We start from the raw sequence: 18,233 nt of genomic DNA, 5'->3' as shown, positions 1-18,233 counted from the left end.
CAGTAGGTGCTAACCTGGTACCAGGCTGATGTCCACCTCGGCAGCCGGGTGCTCTGCCTCCTGGTCTCCACAGCAGAGGAGCCCACCGAGCTTCCTTAGAGTGCTGCAGTTTATTCAGTCCAAATGAACATGTGAACTTAATTACTCCACCGTCCTGTAAACTTAGAATAAGGGATTAAATAGATCTTGTTATGGATTTTGATATGAGTGAAATTTTGGCAAGTTATGCAATTTTTATGAGCTTTTTTTTTTTAAATGAAAGCAAGAACATCTTTCCTTCTGATATAGAAGATGCCTCAAGCTGCAAGCATAAATCAGAGGCAGACTTCAGGCACAGAAAGAGAGAAGAGACTCACACGGTTATAAATTCAAGCATCTTTGAACGTGAGAAAAGCACTGTAAACCACTGCCACACTATTACCACTAAAACGGAGAGATTTGGATTCCTCTCTCCAAGGCAAAGTCCTCTGCAGGCCCAGGGGACTGAAGATGCTGGGCCATGGCTGCTTAATATCTCCCAGTCCTGGCTGCCAGGCCTGAGCTGGCTTTTTTCAAATAGAGGACAGACAAAGGAAAGTTTGCCCTCATGTGGCAGAGCTAAAGCTTCAGAGCCTCCCTTGCAATTGCTGCCTGGGACAAAGCCTGGGAGGTTACCGCAGGAAGCAGAATTAACTCCAGGGAAAGGAATTGGGATTTGCCAAGCGAAGGAAGTCAACTAGGACAGACAAGCTGATGAAAGGTCAAGCAGAGACTGTGAGACACCTCAGGAAAAAGCCCTGAGGAGGAAAGGCAAGCCAAGCCTGCACTGGGAGGTGCTGGAAGAGCACATACGATAGCCTCGTCTTCTCAAGCTGCAGCTAATGCCCAGCATTTGGGAAAAAGATGCAAGAATTGCTGCAAATCACATGGTCTGTGAAAGAATAAACATGAAATTATGGTGCACAGCATGGGTGAGGAGGATGGCAGCAGCACCGTTAGAGGGAAGGGGCTTATTCACAGGAGTAATGAAAAATGTTGTGGCACAAGATAAATGGACAATCAGCCCCTAGGCAAATGGAAATAATCAATTTTCAGCTGGACAGAGCTGCACAAGCTGATAAGGTGTCTGACAGGGTTACGAGCACTGAAAGAAAAGCTACAGGCAGCATAACATAAGAAAAGAAAGGGCTCAGAATGGGTTGTTTCCCACTGAAGGAGATAAAGGCATGTGTAAATGAAAGAGAGTTCATAACAGTGTCAAGGATTTTTAAAATGTCACATCCTTGATCTCATCCAAAGGGTGAATGCACTGGAACAAAACAATAGCGGAAGAGGCGGAGGAGCTCCAGGGAATAGAGATGCTCCCCGCAAGCTGTAGAGCAGACCACAGCAGCACCTCTCCCTCTCCATCCCCACCCTGGCCAGGGGCACGGGCAGCAAGCCCAGGGCTGGGAACCAGTGGTCCAGGGAGAAAGCCAACCCGTGGGGGGCCCACACCCACCCACAGGAGGGAACATTGCTTACTGAGTGGATGAAGAAAATGATCTGAAGAGAGCATGTTTTCCTCTTCTCCCAGAGGGCAGTGGCTTTTAGGACATGGCTGATGTTACACGCTACACTTGACACGCCGCTCTTGGGCAGGAGCCCTTCCTAAAACTGAGCATGCCTTCAGCACCCTGATTTAGGAGATGTTCTTGCCTCACTCTGCAGTGACTGAAGCTGGAGGTATTTTTCAAGAAACCTGCCATGAAAATCCACCTTTGGACTGCATAAAGCTTCCTGGTCTCTCTAAGCAGTCTTACTGTCAAAGGGGAAGAAGATGTACAGATCTGAGAGCTTGGTCAGTGACTGCCACAGGTGCTGCCCAGGCTGCTGCCCCATAGCCAGTGGCTCAAGTTGTTGGCCAGGGTGAAGGCACCTGGTTTTCCCACTCCCTACCAAGCAATGAAGGGAAAATTTTAAATCCTAAAAGAAGTCTTTCAAGGTTAAAGGACACAGGAAGGGAAGGAAAGGTCTGGGCATGTTGCTGTGTAGAAGAGGCTGAGGCACCAAGCTCAGGTGTGGTTCCCTGCTGGTCCATGCTGTGTTACTCTTGCCCACCCCTTGGCTCTCTTCTGGACCACCCCACCCAGCTGCCTCCAAGAGAAATCTCAGAGAGGGAATCCAGACTTACCGATGCTGTGTGAGCCTGTGGCCTTGGGTCTGGGACTCAGATGCATACACACGGATGGGGACTGAGGAACTGAAAAACCCTGGAGAATAGGCAGAAAGATCTGGTGTTTACCAGGCATTGCACCTGACGTAAGAACATCTGACAAGGGCACAGCCTTGTGGGCATCTGTCAGACCCTGGAGTTTGGAATCATAGAATCATAGAATCATTAGGGTTGGAAAAGGCCTCCAAGATCATCTGGTCCAACCATCCCCCTCCCACCAATGTCACCCACTAAATCATGTCCCTAAGCACCACGTCCAGCCTTTCCTTAAACGCCCCCAGGGACGGTGACTCCACCGTCCCTGGAAATGCAGCCAATGGTGCTTGTAAGCCCCTGCCCAGTCTGTCCCTCTGCAGCAAGCTGGTGCTCCAGAGCGCAGGACAGCCGGTGGGTTTGCTGCTTCCTAACAGCACCAGTGCAAATACCTCAGGTAAGACCAGCATCTTCACTCAACTGTGAAATAATTAGTACATTGCCTATGTGCTATTAACTTCCATGTTGTAGTTTGTTCCTTGTTATGGTTATTGCGTTTAACCTGGTAGGAAAGAAACAGGAAGCGAATTTTGGAGGTTCTTGTAAGACCTAGCTGCAGTTATGGTTGTGAGTTGTAGAGTTTCTTGCTGTGCTGTGATGACCACTTACAACTCAGCCATGAACAAATGCATGAATGAATGAATGAATGAATGAATGAATGACACAGGCCTTTGTCAGGTTTCCTGGCCATGAGATCTGAACTCTGAGCTCCATACACGCATCCAAAGATAATAAAAGCTCCAGTTATCCACGCCCTCTTCTACCGTGTTCCCTTTGCTGAATTGAGACACTGCGAAGCTTCAGCCTATGTAAGATCAAATTCATATTGCAATCTACTTCCAGCCTGTAAATTCCGATGACTGTAGGAGATGCTTTGTAACCAGAGTGCCTCATCCTGCTAGCTCACCCCTGCAATTTCAAAGGACCACTCTGGAAAGTAAGGTGGTAAGACTGTAACTCCAGCTTGCAAAAAGTGGGGGCCAGTTTCACAGTTAAACCTGCTTGCACTTATGCAATCAGTGAGGATTTCCTAATTTTGCAGCTGCTGTAACTTTACCCTTCTGGTTATACTGCGACAGCATCTTATTTGTTATTTTCAGTACATATTGATCTAATAAATCCAATGAATGGGATGGAGCAGTTTTATTGTTTCAATACTTATAACACGTAGGACTCTAATTTCTCATGGTAAATTTGGGAGGGGATCATAGCTGTGCTCTAGGCTTTCTAAAAACCTCTGGAGTTCGTGGATGCAGTATTTATAGTTTATTGTCATGTTGTTGAATGTGGAAAAGGGATGGCCAGTCTGCAGGAATTACCGTTTTGTTATTTTGTTTTTTTTTTATTGTTTTGGCTCAAAACAGAGGGCCCTCAAAATTAAGTATTGAAAAGAGAGATAGTCATAGCCAGCGAGACCAATTGTTTTAGTGACACCGACCTGTACACAACACAAATGATATCGATGTAGTAGCAGTAGAACATACTGACGTGTGCCATGAAGGCACTGTGGCACTGCAGCCTCTGTTATCTCTGCACTTACCATACATGCCTGAACTGCCTGTCCCTGGATTCATAATCTGTAAATAGTCATGCAAGCTCACCATTCTGGTATATCTAAGACATGAACTAATGCTGCAGGGCCACCCTGGAAGTAGGTCAAGCCCACCCAACTGTCTGGAGGACCTGTACTGTAGACAAAACATTGGCTTTTTGGCACTATGTCTTCTAAAGATGCTTACAGCATAGTTAGGTAACATGGCAGGAGAAATACCCGTCCTTTCCACATCCAAATCCCTCCACTGTTAACACCAGAGGCGAATTAGTTTCCATACCTCCCACAGGAATGAAAAGTGATCCATTGCTGCTGCTGTTGGAGACAGGATGCTGGCTGATGTGGATCTCTGCCTGGTGCAGTGCTGCCATTCTTAGGGTTTTATGATCGATATAGCATGATATGATACAGCATGACACGGCATGGCACAACAGTTCACTGAATTACATGAATCAAATTAGGAAATCCAAATGGTTTTGCTTTTCCAAGAGAAAACTTTTCAAAATTATTAAAATCAAATCTCTAATTAATAAAAGCAATATCATGGGTTGTTGATGTTGTTTGTCTGGGTATTTGGGTTGTGGTTTGTTGTTTGTTTTTTTTTTTTCTGAGATGGTTACATTTTCACAGATCATTCCATTTACATTTATTCTGTAATTTCCTGGAGAAAATGACACTGATAGACAACAGAAATGATGTCTTCTGGAATTTTATAACAGTAAAATTACAATGCAGATCCTCTGTAGTGGTAAATCAAATCAATTTACTTCAATGGCCTGGTCTACCAAGCTTGAGAGGCTAGCTCTATCTGTCTAGTTTGTAAGGAAGTGAAGAACATCTTTGTTCAGCACAGCAGTCTCAGACTGCTTGTAACACTCAAGCACTGATATCTCTATATAAGCATTTTCTGTAAGTACCATTGCCAATTCTGATTTTCCAGGTGAAGGCAGACACCTCGCTAAAATGCTAAAATCATTTATTACACATCTTGAAGGAGAGAGTTTGTTGGCATCCTCCTGTGCAGGGAGACATGCTCTGATCCCAAAGTATTCCATCCATGGCATAGATGAAACACCACCTGCTTTGAAGTTTGGAAGACTATATAATTTTTAATTTATGTAGATTACCATCTTCTCTGGCACAGGAACAGCACAGGAAAAAAAACAAGAAGCAAAAAGCTTTGTAACTGTTCACAGCAGGCATAACTACATCTCATTTATGACAGACAGCTAATAATGTAGTTTTTCTTCCAAATAGACAACTCCTCCCAGGAGCTGTGCAATGACTTAATTTCTATGGCCTTAAATGGAAGGATTGTCTGCAGTCAACACACTAATGCTACCAAATCAGAAATAAAAAAAAAAAAAAGTCCAGAAGATCTGATAAAACCCATCTGGTAATTCTGATGCGTACACCAGACCGGAAACCTACAAATAAGAGAGAAACCCACCAGTCAACAGCTAATTCATTTGCAGACCTGCAGCTGGTAGAACTCCATCAGCAGCAGTGCCCCCCAGACACACCGGAACAGGCAGGAATGTCCTCAGGGAAGATGAGCTCTAGTGCTCACATCACCATGTCAGAGGCCTCCTGATGCCCCTGAGTTGCCATCTAAGTGGTGGTGGATCCCAAGCAAAAAGCAAAAATCCTACCATTCTCAGAAGTTTTTACAATGGGCAGGGGCCGTTGTAAAAAACGGACAGAGAAAAAAAAAAAGTGATTGATGCCAGAGGAAGCCATGAAATGAGCTCAGGTTTGGGGGTTGCAGCAGAGACAGGGCAGAACCAGCACTGGTCCCCAGTTGTTGGCCCAGGTGCAACTGCTCACAGCATCCAGAGCATCAGGATCCTACACTTCTATTCCTTTATAAACACAGTACATCTATAGGGCAGTGCTTTTTAGGGGAAAAAAAAATAATAATTGAAATGACTTGGGGTATTCCCTGTCACCTGTGCTATGTCCCTCAAATTATTTGGCTTTATATACAAGCTTAGGGGGCAAAGGTTCCAGGTAAGCAACAAATCCTTACTTGGCATCATGCATGCTGCAACATCCAAAGGTAAGACCCGAGCTTGTAAATCTAATTTGAAAGTTTATGTTCTGGTCTTTAACTCATACAAAGGTCTTGGGGGATAAACAATCCCTTCAGCCCTTTGCAGGAAACTCTGGCTGAAGCCAGCACCATGCTCCACCTATATGAAGAAGTGGGGGTCCAGCAGGTCATCTGGGAGCAAAGCCCCCCAAAAACCAAACCTCCCAGCTTCAGCCTTTGTGCCTCCCCAGAGATGTGCAGTAGGGTACCACCACCCACAACACAATGGGGCAATTTTGGCATCTGGGGACTGAAATCACATGTGAGAAGGAAAAAAATGCAAGGAGTTGGGCAGAGAAGCCTCAACTTGAGGCAGGCAGTGATGGACCCTCTCAGGAGGTCACCCATCCTGCAGCTGCAGAAAGGAGGTGAGGCAGGAGCCTCCTCCTAACACATCTGTGGGATGCCCACACCATCCAGACACCTGCCCGGCACCAAATGCTGGGAACCAGAAGGCAAATGTCTTCAGGCAGTCTATGGGGTCTTTCGGTTTTGAAACACTGAGTCACGTGTAGAGGTCTGCAAAGGTCAATGTAGGGTTGGAAGCTTTGGGGAATCACTGCATGACTTTTATTTTTAAGTCTTGGTTCATGTGTGCTTTGTATTAAACACAAGGATGGTGCAAGTAGTTTTTTTTTTTTCCTCCTCTGCCACATAACTGCAGAGGCTGTACACCCAGAACAAGGCAATGTACAGTTCTCATTTAGATTCAAGTACGGTGCCAGTAACTGTTAACAAGTGTTACTCAGCAAATTCTTCTTTTTTTTTCTTGTTTGCTTTCCAGATGAAGGCTGTGTTTCAGACCTTTTCTTGATGGGGAAAACCAACCTGTCTACTGTTCTTTTCTCATTTTTTTCTCCCCTCAATAGTGAAACACAACCTTCATGCAAGGCTCTCAAAGGAACGTAAAGTTTCCTTGGTTTTCAAAGAGAAGCAAAGTAATTTTTTTGTGTTAAGACTGTGTTCTGACATGAAACGTGATTAAATGTCATCTTCTGTTTGTCTGCTATGTCCTTATAAATTAAGTTATCAAAATGGTGTTCTGCAAATTTAGTCTTAAGTAATCCCAACCTGTTTTATTTCCTTTGCCCCATTTCTTACTTTATATTAAATTTTGAAAATTGTTTTTAGAACTTCCTGGAATAGGAACAAAAATGATTCAGCTCACTGCTGGGTGGAGGAGAGAAGTGTTTGGTAGGAAGAGAGGTGGGGGGAGATAGGAAGAGCAAACAAGGGAAAAAAATGTATTTACTGAATCTCTAACTTTCAAGTGTCCAACCTACAACTGGTGTTGCCAGCCTGGCCTGACAGTTCTACATTTTCTTTTGACATTCAAAGATTAAGGGAGTCATATTTATATGCAATAGTACCAGCAGGCAGTCAACTCTGGTCTCTCCCCACCTCTTTGGGACTTGTTGCCAAAGTGATACCATGGAAACTGCATCGCAGAAATGGCAGGGAACATGCACCCATACCAGAGACCAGTTATTAACTAATCTCCTGATTTAAGGCGATATTGAAATCATCTCCAGTCCTGCTTCTCTTCTATACCGAGTGGTTGCAGACAGACATTTGCTTTTTATCTCTAGATTTGTATTTTGTTTCTCCCTTAAAATTTTGGTAAGGACACAAGTAAGGATATCACTTAATGGCTGCTGTTTGTTTTATAAAGTAAACATGAAACAATTGACGGTAAGTTTCAAGTTCGTAGTGCTTTACTGGGGTTTGATTCGAAAACCACTAAAAATCTACTTAAAGGCACTTCACTTTCTAAAGGTTTCTGAAATGTATCCAAAACTGACTTGCAAAAGTAACATATCAACATTGCCTTTATTTATCATTTACCTTTTGATCCTGTGTCTTGTGGCTGTAAGTTCGTTTAAGTAACATGACTTGTTGGTAGGTAAGATCAACCTCAAAGCTTTCTCTTCACTGGAAATACCCACCCTAGATGGCAAATGGAAACAGACACATGATAGGCTTCAAAGGAAGGAGGAATGGGAGGGAAGGAGGGAGGAAGGGAGGGAGGGAGGAAGGGAGGGAGGGAGGGAGGGAGGGAGGAAGGAAGGAAGGAAGGAAGGAAGGAAGGAAGGAAGGAAGGAAGGAAGGAAGGAAGGAAGGAAGGAAGGAAGGAAGGAAGGAAGGAAGGAAGGAAGAAAGGAAGGAAGGAAGGAAGGAAGGAAGGAAGGAAGGAAGAGACAGAAGAGAAAGGAAGAAAAGAAGAGAAGGAAGAGAAAGGGAGAAAGGGAGAAAGAGAGAGAAAGAGAGAAGGAGAGAAGGAGAAAGAAAGAAAGAAAGAAAGAAAGAAAGAAAGAAAGAAAGAAAGAAAGAAAGAAAGAAAGAAAGAAAGAAAGAAAGAAAGAAAGAGGAAGAAAGGGAAGGAAAAGGAAGGAAAAGGAAGGAAAAGGAAGGAAAAGGAAGGAAAAGGAAGAAAGAGGAGGAATGGCATGAAGGAAAATGAAGGGTTTTTTATAACCTTGATTTAACATCCAGTCTGAGCCAAACCTGTTTTTCAGAATATGTTTCCTTGGGGGCTTATAATGAGACTACTACAGAGAAACCAGCGTGATCTGACACAGCATAAACTGTTCAGCAGCCTGCTGAAAACACAAATAGCTCACAATGACAGGAGAATCAAACTGTAACTGCCTGGAATGTGAGATTATAAAATGCAAGATTATAAAATATCAAGATCCAAATTAAAATTCAATATATTTGTTGAAGTTGTCAGCAAAGCGATAACGGACTATTGGAAAATACTCAGTGCATTCCATACAGTTGCTAACAGCAGCCTTTGGACAAGGAAAGAAGTTGCAAGTTTAAAATAAAAATAAACATTCAAAAAAAAAAAAGTCTTCTGATGTCAATCCAAAGTATTCCAAAAATGGAAAATGTAATGGGAAGCAAGTAGTGAAAAGCCAGCTCTGGAGGGGTGAACAAAGGCAACTGTAGCCTCTTACAATGATGCCTCAAAGGCAAAGACAACTTACCCTTAAACAGAGGGTTCTTCAAGAGGTACTTTCCTGTGACACCATGCCCTTGCAAAATCTGTGGTACCTAGAGATTGCAGTATTTAAAGGAATTTGCTATCAGAAACTGCTATCAGATTAGGTAATGTCATATGTACAAAGTTAAACGTCAAAGAGAGAACTAGCCAGCCTGCTAAGCTAGCCATTAGTGATAGTGAAGATAGCTAACAGCACTAAGGTATCCCTATTCAGGAAAGCAGTTAAACAAATATTTAGATTGAGCACACAGCTTCAGTATTCACTTAAACGATTTAATACACTGAGACCAGATTAATGAAATTCAACTGCTATTCATCCTGCAGCACAAAAGTGTGCTCCATACCATAGATATGAAAGCAAATAAGATAAAAGGAAAGTTGAAATAAAAAAAAAAAAAAAAGAGGTGCTACTTACCTGTGCTATGCATTTTGTCTTTTTTATGGAGCCATTTGTAATCATTCCTAAGCATGGTTTGCATTAAGGCTGGATCACAAATGACACCTACCATGCAGCTGTTTACATCTGGCTCACAGGTGTTGGAGTGGTGCTTGCCAGGAGCAGATGGACGCCTTAGAGGGACCTCTCAGAGCCGAGATGCAGAGCCAAAGAGGAGGAAAGGGAGAGGGTCCGTTCCTTACTGCTGTTACCTCCCCATTAAGCCTCCTCTTACGAAATGCCAGTCAAGTTGAACAGAAATACTGGATGGAAAGCTCTCCTGATTTTCCTCTTAGGTACTGAAAAGTGCAGTAGTCAATACACCCAGACAGGGCAAGTCAACAAGGAGAAAAAAAGGAAAAAAAAAAAAAAAAAAAAAGAGCATGGACATTATTGTATGGTAACTCAGGTAAAGCTGCCAGCAACAGGAGTTCAAAGCACAGCCTGTGGCTGCCCTGGGATTGCAGTCAGCTGTCCTGACTGCTTCTCCTGCTCCAAGGGCCAGAATTGGGCCAAAAAGCTGCCAAACAGTCCCTGGGGCCTGGCAATACAATTCATACACAAACCAAGAAGCCCTCCACATGGCAAGTCCAGGTGGCCCCCCGGTGCTTCCTTCTCTAGCTGCTCTCCTTTTGCTTCACACTCTGTACGGTCTTTTTCTCCAAGTTGCCCCTAAGGCCTCAGTGAGAAGCCTCCCAATGGATCCAGCACGTGCTAAAAACCCTCCTGTATCACACAGAGCTTAGTGCTTTGGCTCCCCACAGGCTGAGCAGCTAGCCCTGCTTTTGAAAGCCCATTTGCTGCACCTGAGAGGCCAGATGCTAGATCTGACACCAGACAAACTTACCCAAACCTGTCTGGAGGGCAAGTCTTTTGCCTGCCCTATAATGCATTGTGTGGATAGCTGAGGCCGGTGAAAAATATGAGCTGCAAGGAGCATGCACCGCAACATCTCGCCTGCATTCATCCCACCCATCGTGGCAGAGAAACAGAGAAGTGGTGGGGCAGGAGGACCCAGGGAAGCTGAGGGGCAGGAGGAGCGGGCAGGAATTCGCCCCCTCTCCTGCCAGCCTGGCACTTTCAGAGCCAAGCACGCTGGGGCTTTGGCAGAGGAGTTTTGTCAGAGAGGAACGATGCAGCAGACACGGGCCTAACAAAGAGACCTTTGTGAGCACGACTGGCCTGTATTACAGGATAAGGCCTTCTTTTCAGACTTGCTGCCTGGAATACTGAAGGAGGACAAACAGCTTCCTGAGTCAGGAGACTGTGCCTGAAAAATCTCCACACTTTCCGCTAGCTCTCTGTCTGTGCAGCTCCTCAGCCCTGCAGCAACTGCTTCTTCCTCCACAGGACAGCTGGAGCAAAAAGAGGGGGACATGCAGGAGGCCGGGCAGACACTGAGGACGCTGCTCTTTGCATACATAGCACTCACAGCCCAGAGCCTGGCTCCTGCAAGAGGCTGGTCAGCTGCCCCATTGTGGAGTCTGGGGAGCCCTGTGGCTCATAAAGCCTGCACTGACACAAAGATTCAGTGCCTTCGCTCTCCAGAACCAACCAAATAAAAACCAACCCCAAACTTTGGCAGATCTGCTGCTTCCAGCTTGCCTGGAGAACTGTCACAAGGCAGAGAAATTATTCTCAGCCCTTCCTCACACAGAAACCCAAGGGATTTTTCCACGGGCTGTGTAACATAAAATATCCCAAATTGGCACCATTTGTGCTACTACAGTCAGGCACCACATGCACAGCAACACCCCCAGCAAGAGCATTGCAGCCTATCTTAAAAACCTACAGTATAAAATGTGGATTCCCAACCCGAATATACCACCAAAGTCACCCATTTCATTCCTGATCACTATCATTTTTATTTATTTATTTATTTATTTAATAAATTCAGGCCATAGAACCTAGCTTACCCTAAACTACACCAACTGCTTCATAACCAACTTCACAGGAGATTTTTCTCTTCATATAACTACGTCGCCAAGCCTATGCTTCAACCAACATTGGGAAATCACGTGTTCGCCATCTGGAGTGGAAGCCTGTACTCTGTTACCAATTCCCATCACAAATCCAGTAATCAGCAATGCCATCAAGCTGTCTTTGAAATATTCTCACACTCCTAGCAGCTTCACGGGCAGTATCATCCCGGCAGTGACACGCTGAGTCTCCCATGTACAAACATGCCTGCAGATCAGCCCTTGTTATCTCTGCCGAGCTGGTAACCACCCAAAACCTTACTGGTTGCTGGGCCTTGCAGCGGGCTCTCAGATCCTTCTGGTCACTTGGAGGAGAGTGCTCATGACTCTTGGTTCATTAACATGAAACTGGGCTTTGCTTATCAGGGAAACTAATCTTCCCTTACATTGAGTGAGAAACCAGCAGCTTACCTTAATGCAAAAACAAAATAAAACAAAACAAAACAAAACAAAAAACAATCAACTGACTCTACCCTTCAGTTTTCACATACTAAGCTCTAATGACATCCACATGGAAAATAAGCAAGCAACCACAACCAGCATTCAAAGACCGTACGTTTTGAAAGAAACCTTTCCCAGCATCTGACTCCCTAACTTTTAAATAACTCCCAACCTCAAAGAACTCACAGTCAGAAGTGAAACAACCTGAGCCTACCCCTGACAGAAAGCAACAAACAGAAAAAACCTGTGAGCCCACCTCCAAAGCCACTGCCACAACCGCTCTCCAAGCAGCCCTGGTGCCATCCAGGGAGCCTTTGCGTGGTCACCATGAAATGTGACACACTGGGTCCCCTGCACTCTGAACTTATGGAAACTACGTGGTTGAACGACTCTTCTGTAAAAACAATAATAATAATTATAATAATAAAGTAATAAAGTTATGGACTTAAAAGAGACACTCTTTTTAAAGTATATTTTGATCTTCCTTCTGTTTCGCTGAATCATGGTATCTCACAAACCTTGCAAGTGCCTTGAGCCCTTCACACCGTGACCTGTCATGGTGTGGATCTGAGCCCTTCACATCATGACCTGTCATGGCGCGGATCTGAGCCCTTCACACCATGACCTGTCATGGTGTGGATCTGAGCCCTTCACACCATGACCTGTCATGGCGCGGATTGCTCTGGCGTCCTGCATGCTATGGGAGGAATGTGCCACATGTGCACTGCACTGGGCCATGAGGAAGAGAGTTAAGGTGCTCCTAGTGCCCTGGACTCACAGGGAATCTTCCATTTCTCGCTACATTCAGTGAGATTGGAAGCAGAACAGCAGCTTCTCACCGCACCATGCCTGACCCCATTTTGATGTTTCTATGCTCTATTGCTCTGTGCTGCAGTCTAAGTGCACCAGCACCAGCCCCAAGCTTGTGCCAGGAAGATGGTAATCCTGCATAGCTGAGGGCATGCTTGCTGCCCTTAGGGATGGTCTTGGCTGCAGTAGCAGCTTTCCTGAAATGCACGTGAGACGTAGTGCTCTAGTTACTTTCAGGAATGTGCCTCTACCAAAGATTAAGTAAAGTAAATGTTATCTGTTATTATATCTGTTTTCGTGTTTGCATATGCATACCTGCCTCTAGCCCTGTCCAATGCTCAGTCCTACCAACTGCTCCTAGTTATTAGAGAGCGTCTTAGCTTTACAGGGTCACCCTCCACTTTTCAAGAGCCTTTTCTGTAGAGGATGCTTACATCTGCCTGTTCACATTCCCTCCCTAAACTCACAAATACCATATATAGAGTTACAGTTCCCTACAAAAGTACTTCAGAAACCATCCTTGCATCATAAAGAAGTAATTCAAACATAAAAGGTCACATTTAAAAAAATAATATGTATCGTAATACCTGCATTATAAAGTCCTGCAAGACTTCCTTGGGTGCCCTAGTGAACTAAGTGTGCCCAGCATTTTTTTCTGTGGGATTTATGTGAACTATTCTCTTAGAGCTTTCATTCATACTTTCTTTGAGCTGACTGTTCTCAGTCATAATAGCACAAATTAGCATTGCTTTTGCATGTCATTTTTGCTAAATTTCCAAGCTACTGCCTCACAAATTGAGCCAAGATTTCCACTAATTCTCATGGCCGCTGCCGGTGGCATCTGCAGAATGGTGCTGCTCTGGACTTCAGCCCATGGTTTTTATTGAATCCAATGGTGTTGATTTTTAATGGGCCTCTTGCTCCACCCAAAACTTGCAGCTGTGCCATTTCCTGGGCTTCCACATCTGCAAGAACTCTAGTTGGACCTAAGGGAAGAGTCCAGTTCTCACACGGGGAAGTGGGGATGTGCAAAGCGGTTTTCTTGCCAGCCCATGCAAGGGGAGGATGGTGGGCTCATGGATCCACAGTGGGGATCTTCCTCTTCGGTCTTGTCAACAGAAAATACTGAACAAGTTTTATTGTATTATTGTATAATGTATACTGTAATGTATACTGTAATTCTGAACCTAACAGATTTCTCCTGACAGCAAAGACAAGCTATAAGCCTGAAGGAGACAGCTGCATCCAGTAGATTAAAGTAGAAGAAACTGTCCAACTTCTGGGCAAAAGCAAGCTCATAACAATCCTCAGTATTGTAAGTCCCTCAACACATACAACTAGTTTTGGTTAACTGGGTCCTTGACACTCTTTTGGTTTATGCCAACAGAGGGTTCAACCCAGAAAGTGCAGGTTATTGTAAAAAGCATGGGAAGTTCTTAAAACTAGCTGTGGATAGGTGGCTTTTCTTGGACATTTCTGAGAAGGACTAAGACCCAACTCTCCTGCAACCTCTGAAAGCTACAGGACAGCTGCACCCTGCAGGCAAGCAGACTGATTTGCACATCACAGCATGGAGCTCTGAGAAAACTCCCCCAATGCTTTCTGCACAGGAGGTGTTTGACAGTGCTCGGGGCAGGTCATTGTGGGCAATGCTGAATGAAATTGTCTGCCATTGTTTCCTGTGGAAAAGGCAGGCGAGGGGACATAAAGTGCCTCAGTTTCCAGGCTGGAGCAGCAGCTACAGTTCACTACTGCCCAGACAACTTACTCATGCAAAAATAACGAGACTGTCACCTTCTGAATATTTATAAACTCCGCATGTCATGATCCAGATGAGAGCTAAGTGTGGAGCCCTGCAAATATGCAGCTTAACAAGTGTGCAAAAGCATTTGTCGGCCCCATTACCGACCTAGCAATTTTGACAGCAGCCCAAGAAACGGTGCTTCAGGGTAAATTATTAAAAAACCTGGTCCTGAACTTTTCAGTAGCACCTGCAGCTGGGCATTTTCAAAAGGAGTTGCAGGTGCAAATAAGAAAGTTTGAAATTCTCATTATCTGCCTTGCGTGAAATTCAGTTATGGGGCAGCCCTGAGAGACAGCGGTGGCAGTCGTAGAGGATGAGCAGCCCTCAGCACAGGAGCCGAGACTTTGCTCCTGTTCCCTTCTGCCCCGTCAACCAGACCATCTTAATTTCCGGATGCTGCATGTCAAGATCAGCACAGAGGAGGGGATGAAACTCTTTCTCAGGAAAAAGTTTGCTTAATGAGCCGTAAGTAGAAGATTTGTACCTGCTAGGACTGCAAGGAAAAAAAAGAAAAAAAAAAAAAAGGAAAAAAAAGGAAAGAAACAGAAAAAAAAAGTGGATCTTGCAAGCTGTCACTGTACAAGCAGTGAGTCACAGAGCTGTGAGAAACCTTTTCTGAGCAGTCCCAGCCAGGCTGGGCATTGCCAGGCCAGGCACACTCGCTGCTCTGCAGCCGACCAGCTCGGAAAAGAAAGGATCCCAGTTTGTGACAGAGGAGCCGTGGGCAGGGCGCCAGCCCCCTGGTTCCTGGATGCTGAGATGGGTAAAGGTTGCTCCCTGGGGAAAGGCTGGGCCTGGAGAGTGAATCCAGGGTGGACAGGGATGAGGTTTAACCCCTCCAGGGTTGCTCCTGCAGGGAGCTGGGGGGACACAGAGTGCACCCAGGGAAAGAGCAAAGCTCACCCAGCTGACAAAGCCTGGCATGCAGGAGTTGATGAAGCTCACTTTTATGAGCCTATGCCAACCCAAGTCTTTATGCAGTAACTTCATAGCAGGCAGGCACCAATTTAATAATTTGCAGAGTGGTGCCAAATGAAAGACATGAGAGAAACTACACTATTCCCAGGCATTTAAACAAAGGCACCTACCAAAGCTCATATGGCAGCATTGCAGCCTCCATAACTCTTACACAACAGTATGGTCAATACTGTCCAACATTACTTATGCCAAAAGCAATGCATCGTGTCGAAAAAAATTCAAGAGCCAGCCTGTGTAGTGCTGCCAGTTTGTTTTTCCTCTGCAATCAAATGCAAGTGGTGCTGAAATTTAGATGTTAATTTTTAAGTCTGTTTTCCCCTGCTAGTTTGTTTTTTTCTGGGATGTGCATAGGCATGCTTTGATCTGCTTATTTCTTTAATCCATTCACAGACCACCCGTCTGCTGCCTTACAGACCACCACAATGTGTGTACCATGGCCTGAAAAACCCTCTCCTTTCCCTTCCAGAGCCTTACCTTTACAAAATGCCAGGCATTAAACTAATGCTTTATGTCAAGAAAGATTAACTGTCAAATACTAAGAAACTACCTAGCAGGATACCTCTAACTGGTGCAATGATGAAAACATAAAGGAAACGGTGGAAAACTGAGGGGCAGAAAATGTTGCTTACTTCAGAGAAAATGCAAAAGAAACATTTTGTCAAATTGTGCATGTTTTGTAGCGACTTTATACAAGCAGGAGGGGACTAGTGCAGTCTCAGAAGATTGTAGTTTATTAAGAGTATGGAAAGAAGTGCACAAGAAACAAAGGAACATTCTCAATGGTCAGATGGTTGGGTCCTGATAAGGAGCATGAGCCTCACGCAGTCACTGCAGCTATTAAGAAGTAACATGGATAAGAGTTGATGCCTGATCCCTTGTCACATCCTACAATTTATCTAGCCCCCTCAGGCTTGCCCAGGTTCCTGACCTTCATCTCTGCTGGTCCCTGATGTACTCACACCATCTTTCCACACTGCAAAAAGTCTGCTCAAGGGTAGTCCATCCATTATGGATGATATATTCCTTCCTGCGCTGTGCCTAAGAGCCTCAGCGTTCACTGCTCAGGAAAGCTCAGTACATGACCCTGTGCCCTTCTGTGACTACCCATTAAAGCACTTATCCTTCAAATGAAATTATAAAGTTATGTGGCTCCAAAAATAGGCAGCATGATCTAGCTTCGAGCTGTGAAGCTTAAAGCATCATCTGAGCGAGCAGCAAGCAGCTTGCTCTTCTCTATCAGTATGAAAAAGTAATGCCCAGGGTGGAAGCATATGCAGAGCAACTTGGCCCAGAGGTGCCTGTGCTGCACTTCTCTTTGAAAAGTAGATGATTCTGTTTTGAGTGTTGCTAACACAGCAAATTTGAAAAGAAGTAACAACATGTTGTTTCATCCCTTTTTTTATGTCACTGATAGAACAAATTTTCAAATTACTATAGCAACTGGCTTAAACAATGCTCTGGAACTTGTGGGTATTTATCCCATAATGTAATAGCACTGTGTTGACTATGCTACTCAGCAAGGTGAAGACATTAAGTCAGGACTTTATTCCTTTAACATATGGTCCCCAGAAAAGAGATTTTCTCTTGTGCTTTGTACTATGCTCTACAGTGAAGTGCACCACCAGTAAGATTCATAAGGAAAGGCATTAGTTACCTGTGAGTAAACCCCAAAGCCTAGGTATGGATTTAAAGTTTATGGAAATAAAATCATAGACATAAAAACGAGGTTGCATAGATCCAGATGAGTGTTAACGAGTGTGAAGGCCTGCAAGAGTAATGTGCTATTTTACTATTATTATAACATATGTTTATCTTTAAAGAAGGCGGCTGTAAAAGGTATCTCACAGGGTTTTAAGTCAGGTGGGTAGGTGCAAGTAGCACTGGATTAGGTGTCTGGGGGACCAGGCAAAGATCAAGGAAATTACGTCATTCCCAAATTCTGAAAACAGCAGTGAATCTCAAGGGGGCTTGGGAGAATTCCACCAGAAGACATTTTAGGAGAGGTGAAGAGGAGGAGGCTGCATGGTGTGGTTTTCATATTTTGGAGGAGCTAGCTCCCTGTGACAAGTCTCACAAATATGGCAAGAGACAGCAGTCCTTCTGGCCAGGACAGGCATCGTTCCCTTCTGAATCAGTGTCCGGAGATCCTCCTGCTGGTGGACAAATTCAGCTCCCGTAATTTAACAGCAGATTTTGGTTTATTTGCAGCAGCCTTTCTTCCCGTGACACTATGCTTACTGTGTGCTGGAGTTCAAATAAAATTGATTAAATAAAAAACTGACCTGAAATCAAGAGGATGAGGCTCAGTGAGAGGCACGTTGAGGACAACGTTTGGGAAGGAGAACACTGATGCACGTCAGACGGACAAGCCAGCAAGACAGACAGCACTGCTGTGCAAAGCGATCCGGGGCTTGGAGCAAACCAGGGAGCGAGTATGAATCAACAATGTGATACTGTTGTAAAAAAGGCAAATGTCATTCTGGGACATATCAGCCGGCCCTGTAAACAATCACTCCGCTCTGCTCAGCATCGACGGGGCCGAAGCAGCCGCGCTGCGCCCAGGGCTTGGCACCACGCCTCGCAGGGGAGCGCGCACCGAGGAGGGGCGAGAGGAGCCGCGAGGGACTGACGCACATGATTTATGAGGAAAAGCTGAAGGAATAATTTGTTTAGGCTAGAAAAAGAGTTCCGCCATAAATGCTCGGCAGAACAATATTAAATGCTGAAATTCACGAGCTTGCTGGCACAGGGCGGCTATGCTGAGGAGCTCTGAGAGGTTTCGAGCACTGAAATGAGGAGCTGGTCCAACACGCCTGGGAGCCAGCAGGCTGCCAGGGGTGATCCAGATACACTCGGGCTTACTTCAGAGCCTGGAATAACCCTGATGGCCTTCCGGGCTGCCCCCAG

At 44.9% G+C, this 18,233-nt stretch overlaps 1 protein-coding gene across 4 annotated transcripts in view; it reads right to left on the bottom strand.

Annotated features, from left to right (window-relative positions):
• Positions 1 to 17,593, bottom strand: part of NDP (norrin cystine knot growth factor NDP) — a 44,279-nt gene extending 26,686 nt beyond the window's left edge. The window contains exons 1-7 of one of the 4 annotated variants that reach the window (XR_014587763.1): positions 12,360 to 17,593; positions 9,294 to 12,285; positions 8,862 to 8,928; positions 7,717 to 7,818; positions 4,060 to 5,206; positions 2,153 to 2,231; positions 15 to 161 (exon numbers count right to left, since the gene is read on the bottom strand). The gene's annotated coding sequence lies outside the window, so the exon portion shown is untranslated. Of the gene's footprint in view, positions 1 to 14; positions 162 to 2,152; positions 2,429 to 4,059; positions 5,207 to 7,716; positions 7,819 to 8,861; positions 8,929 to 9,293; positions 12,286 to 12,359 lie in introns of those variants that run through there. The other 3 variants (XM_083847562.1, XM_083847561.1, XM_083847563.1) reach the window with 3 other exon arrangements.
• Positions 17,594 to 18,233: the final 640 nt, after the last annotated feature.

Source organism: Anser anser, assembly GCF_964211835.1.
Source record: "Anser anser genome assembly, chromosome: 1".
In the NCBI taxonomy this organism is placed as follows: Eukaryota; Metazoa; Chordata; class Aves; order Anseriformes; family Anatidae; genus Anser; species Anser anser.
This window is presented reverse-complemented; position numbering and strand designations above follow the sequence as displayed.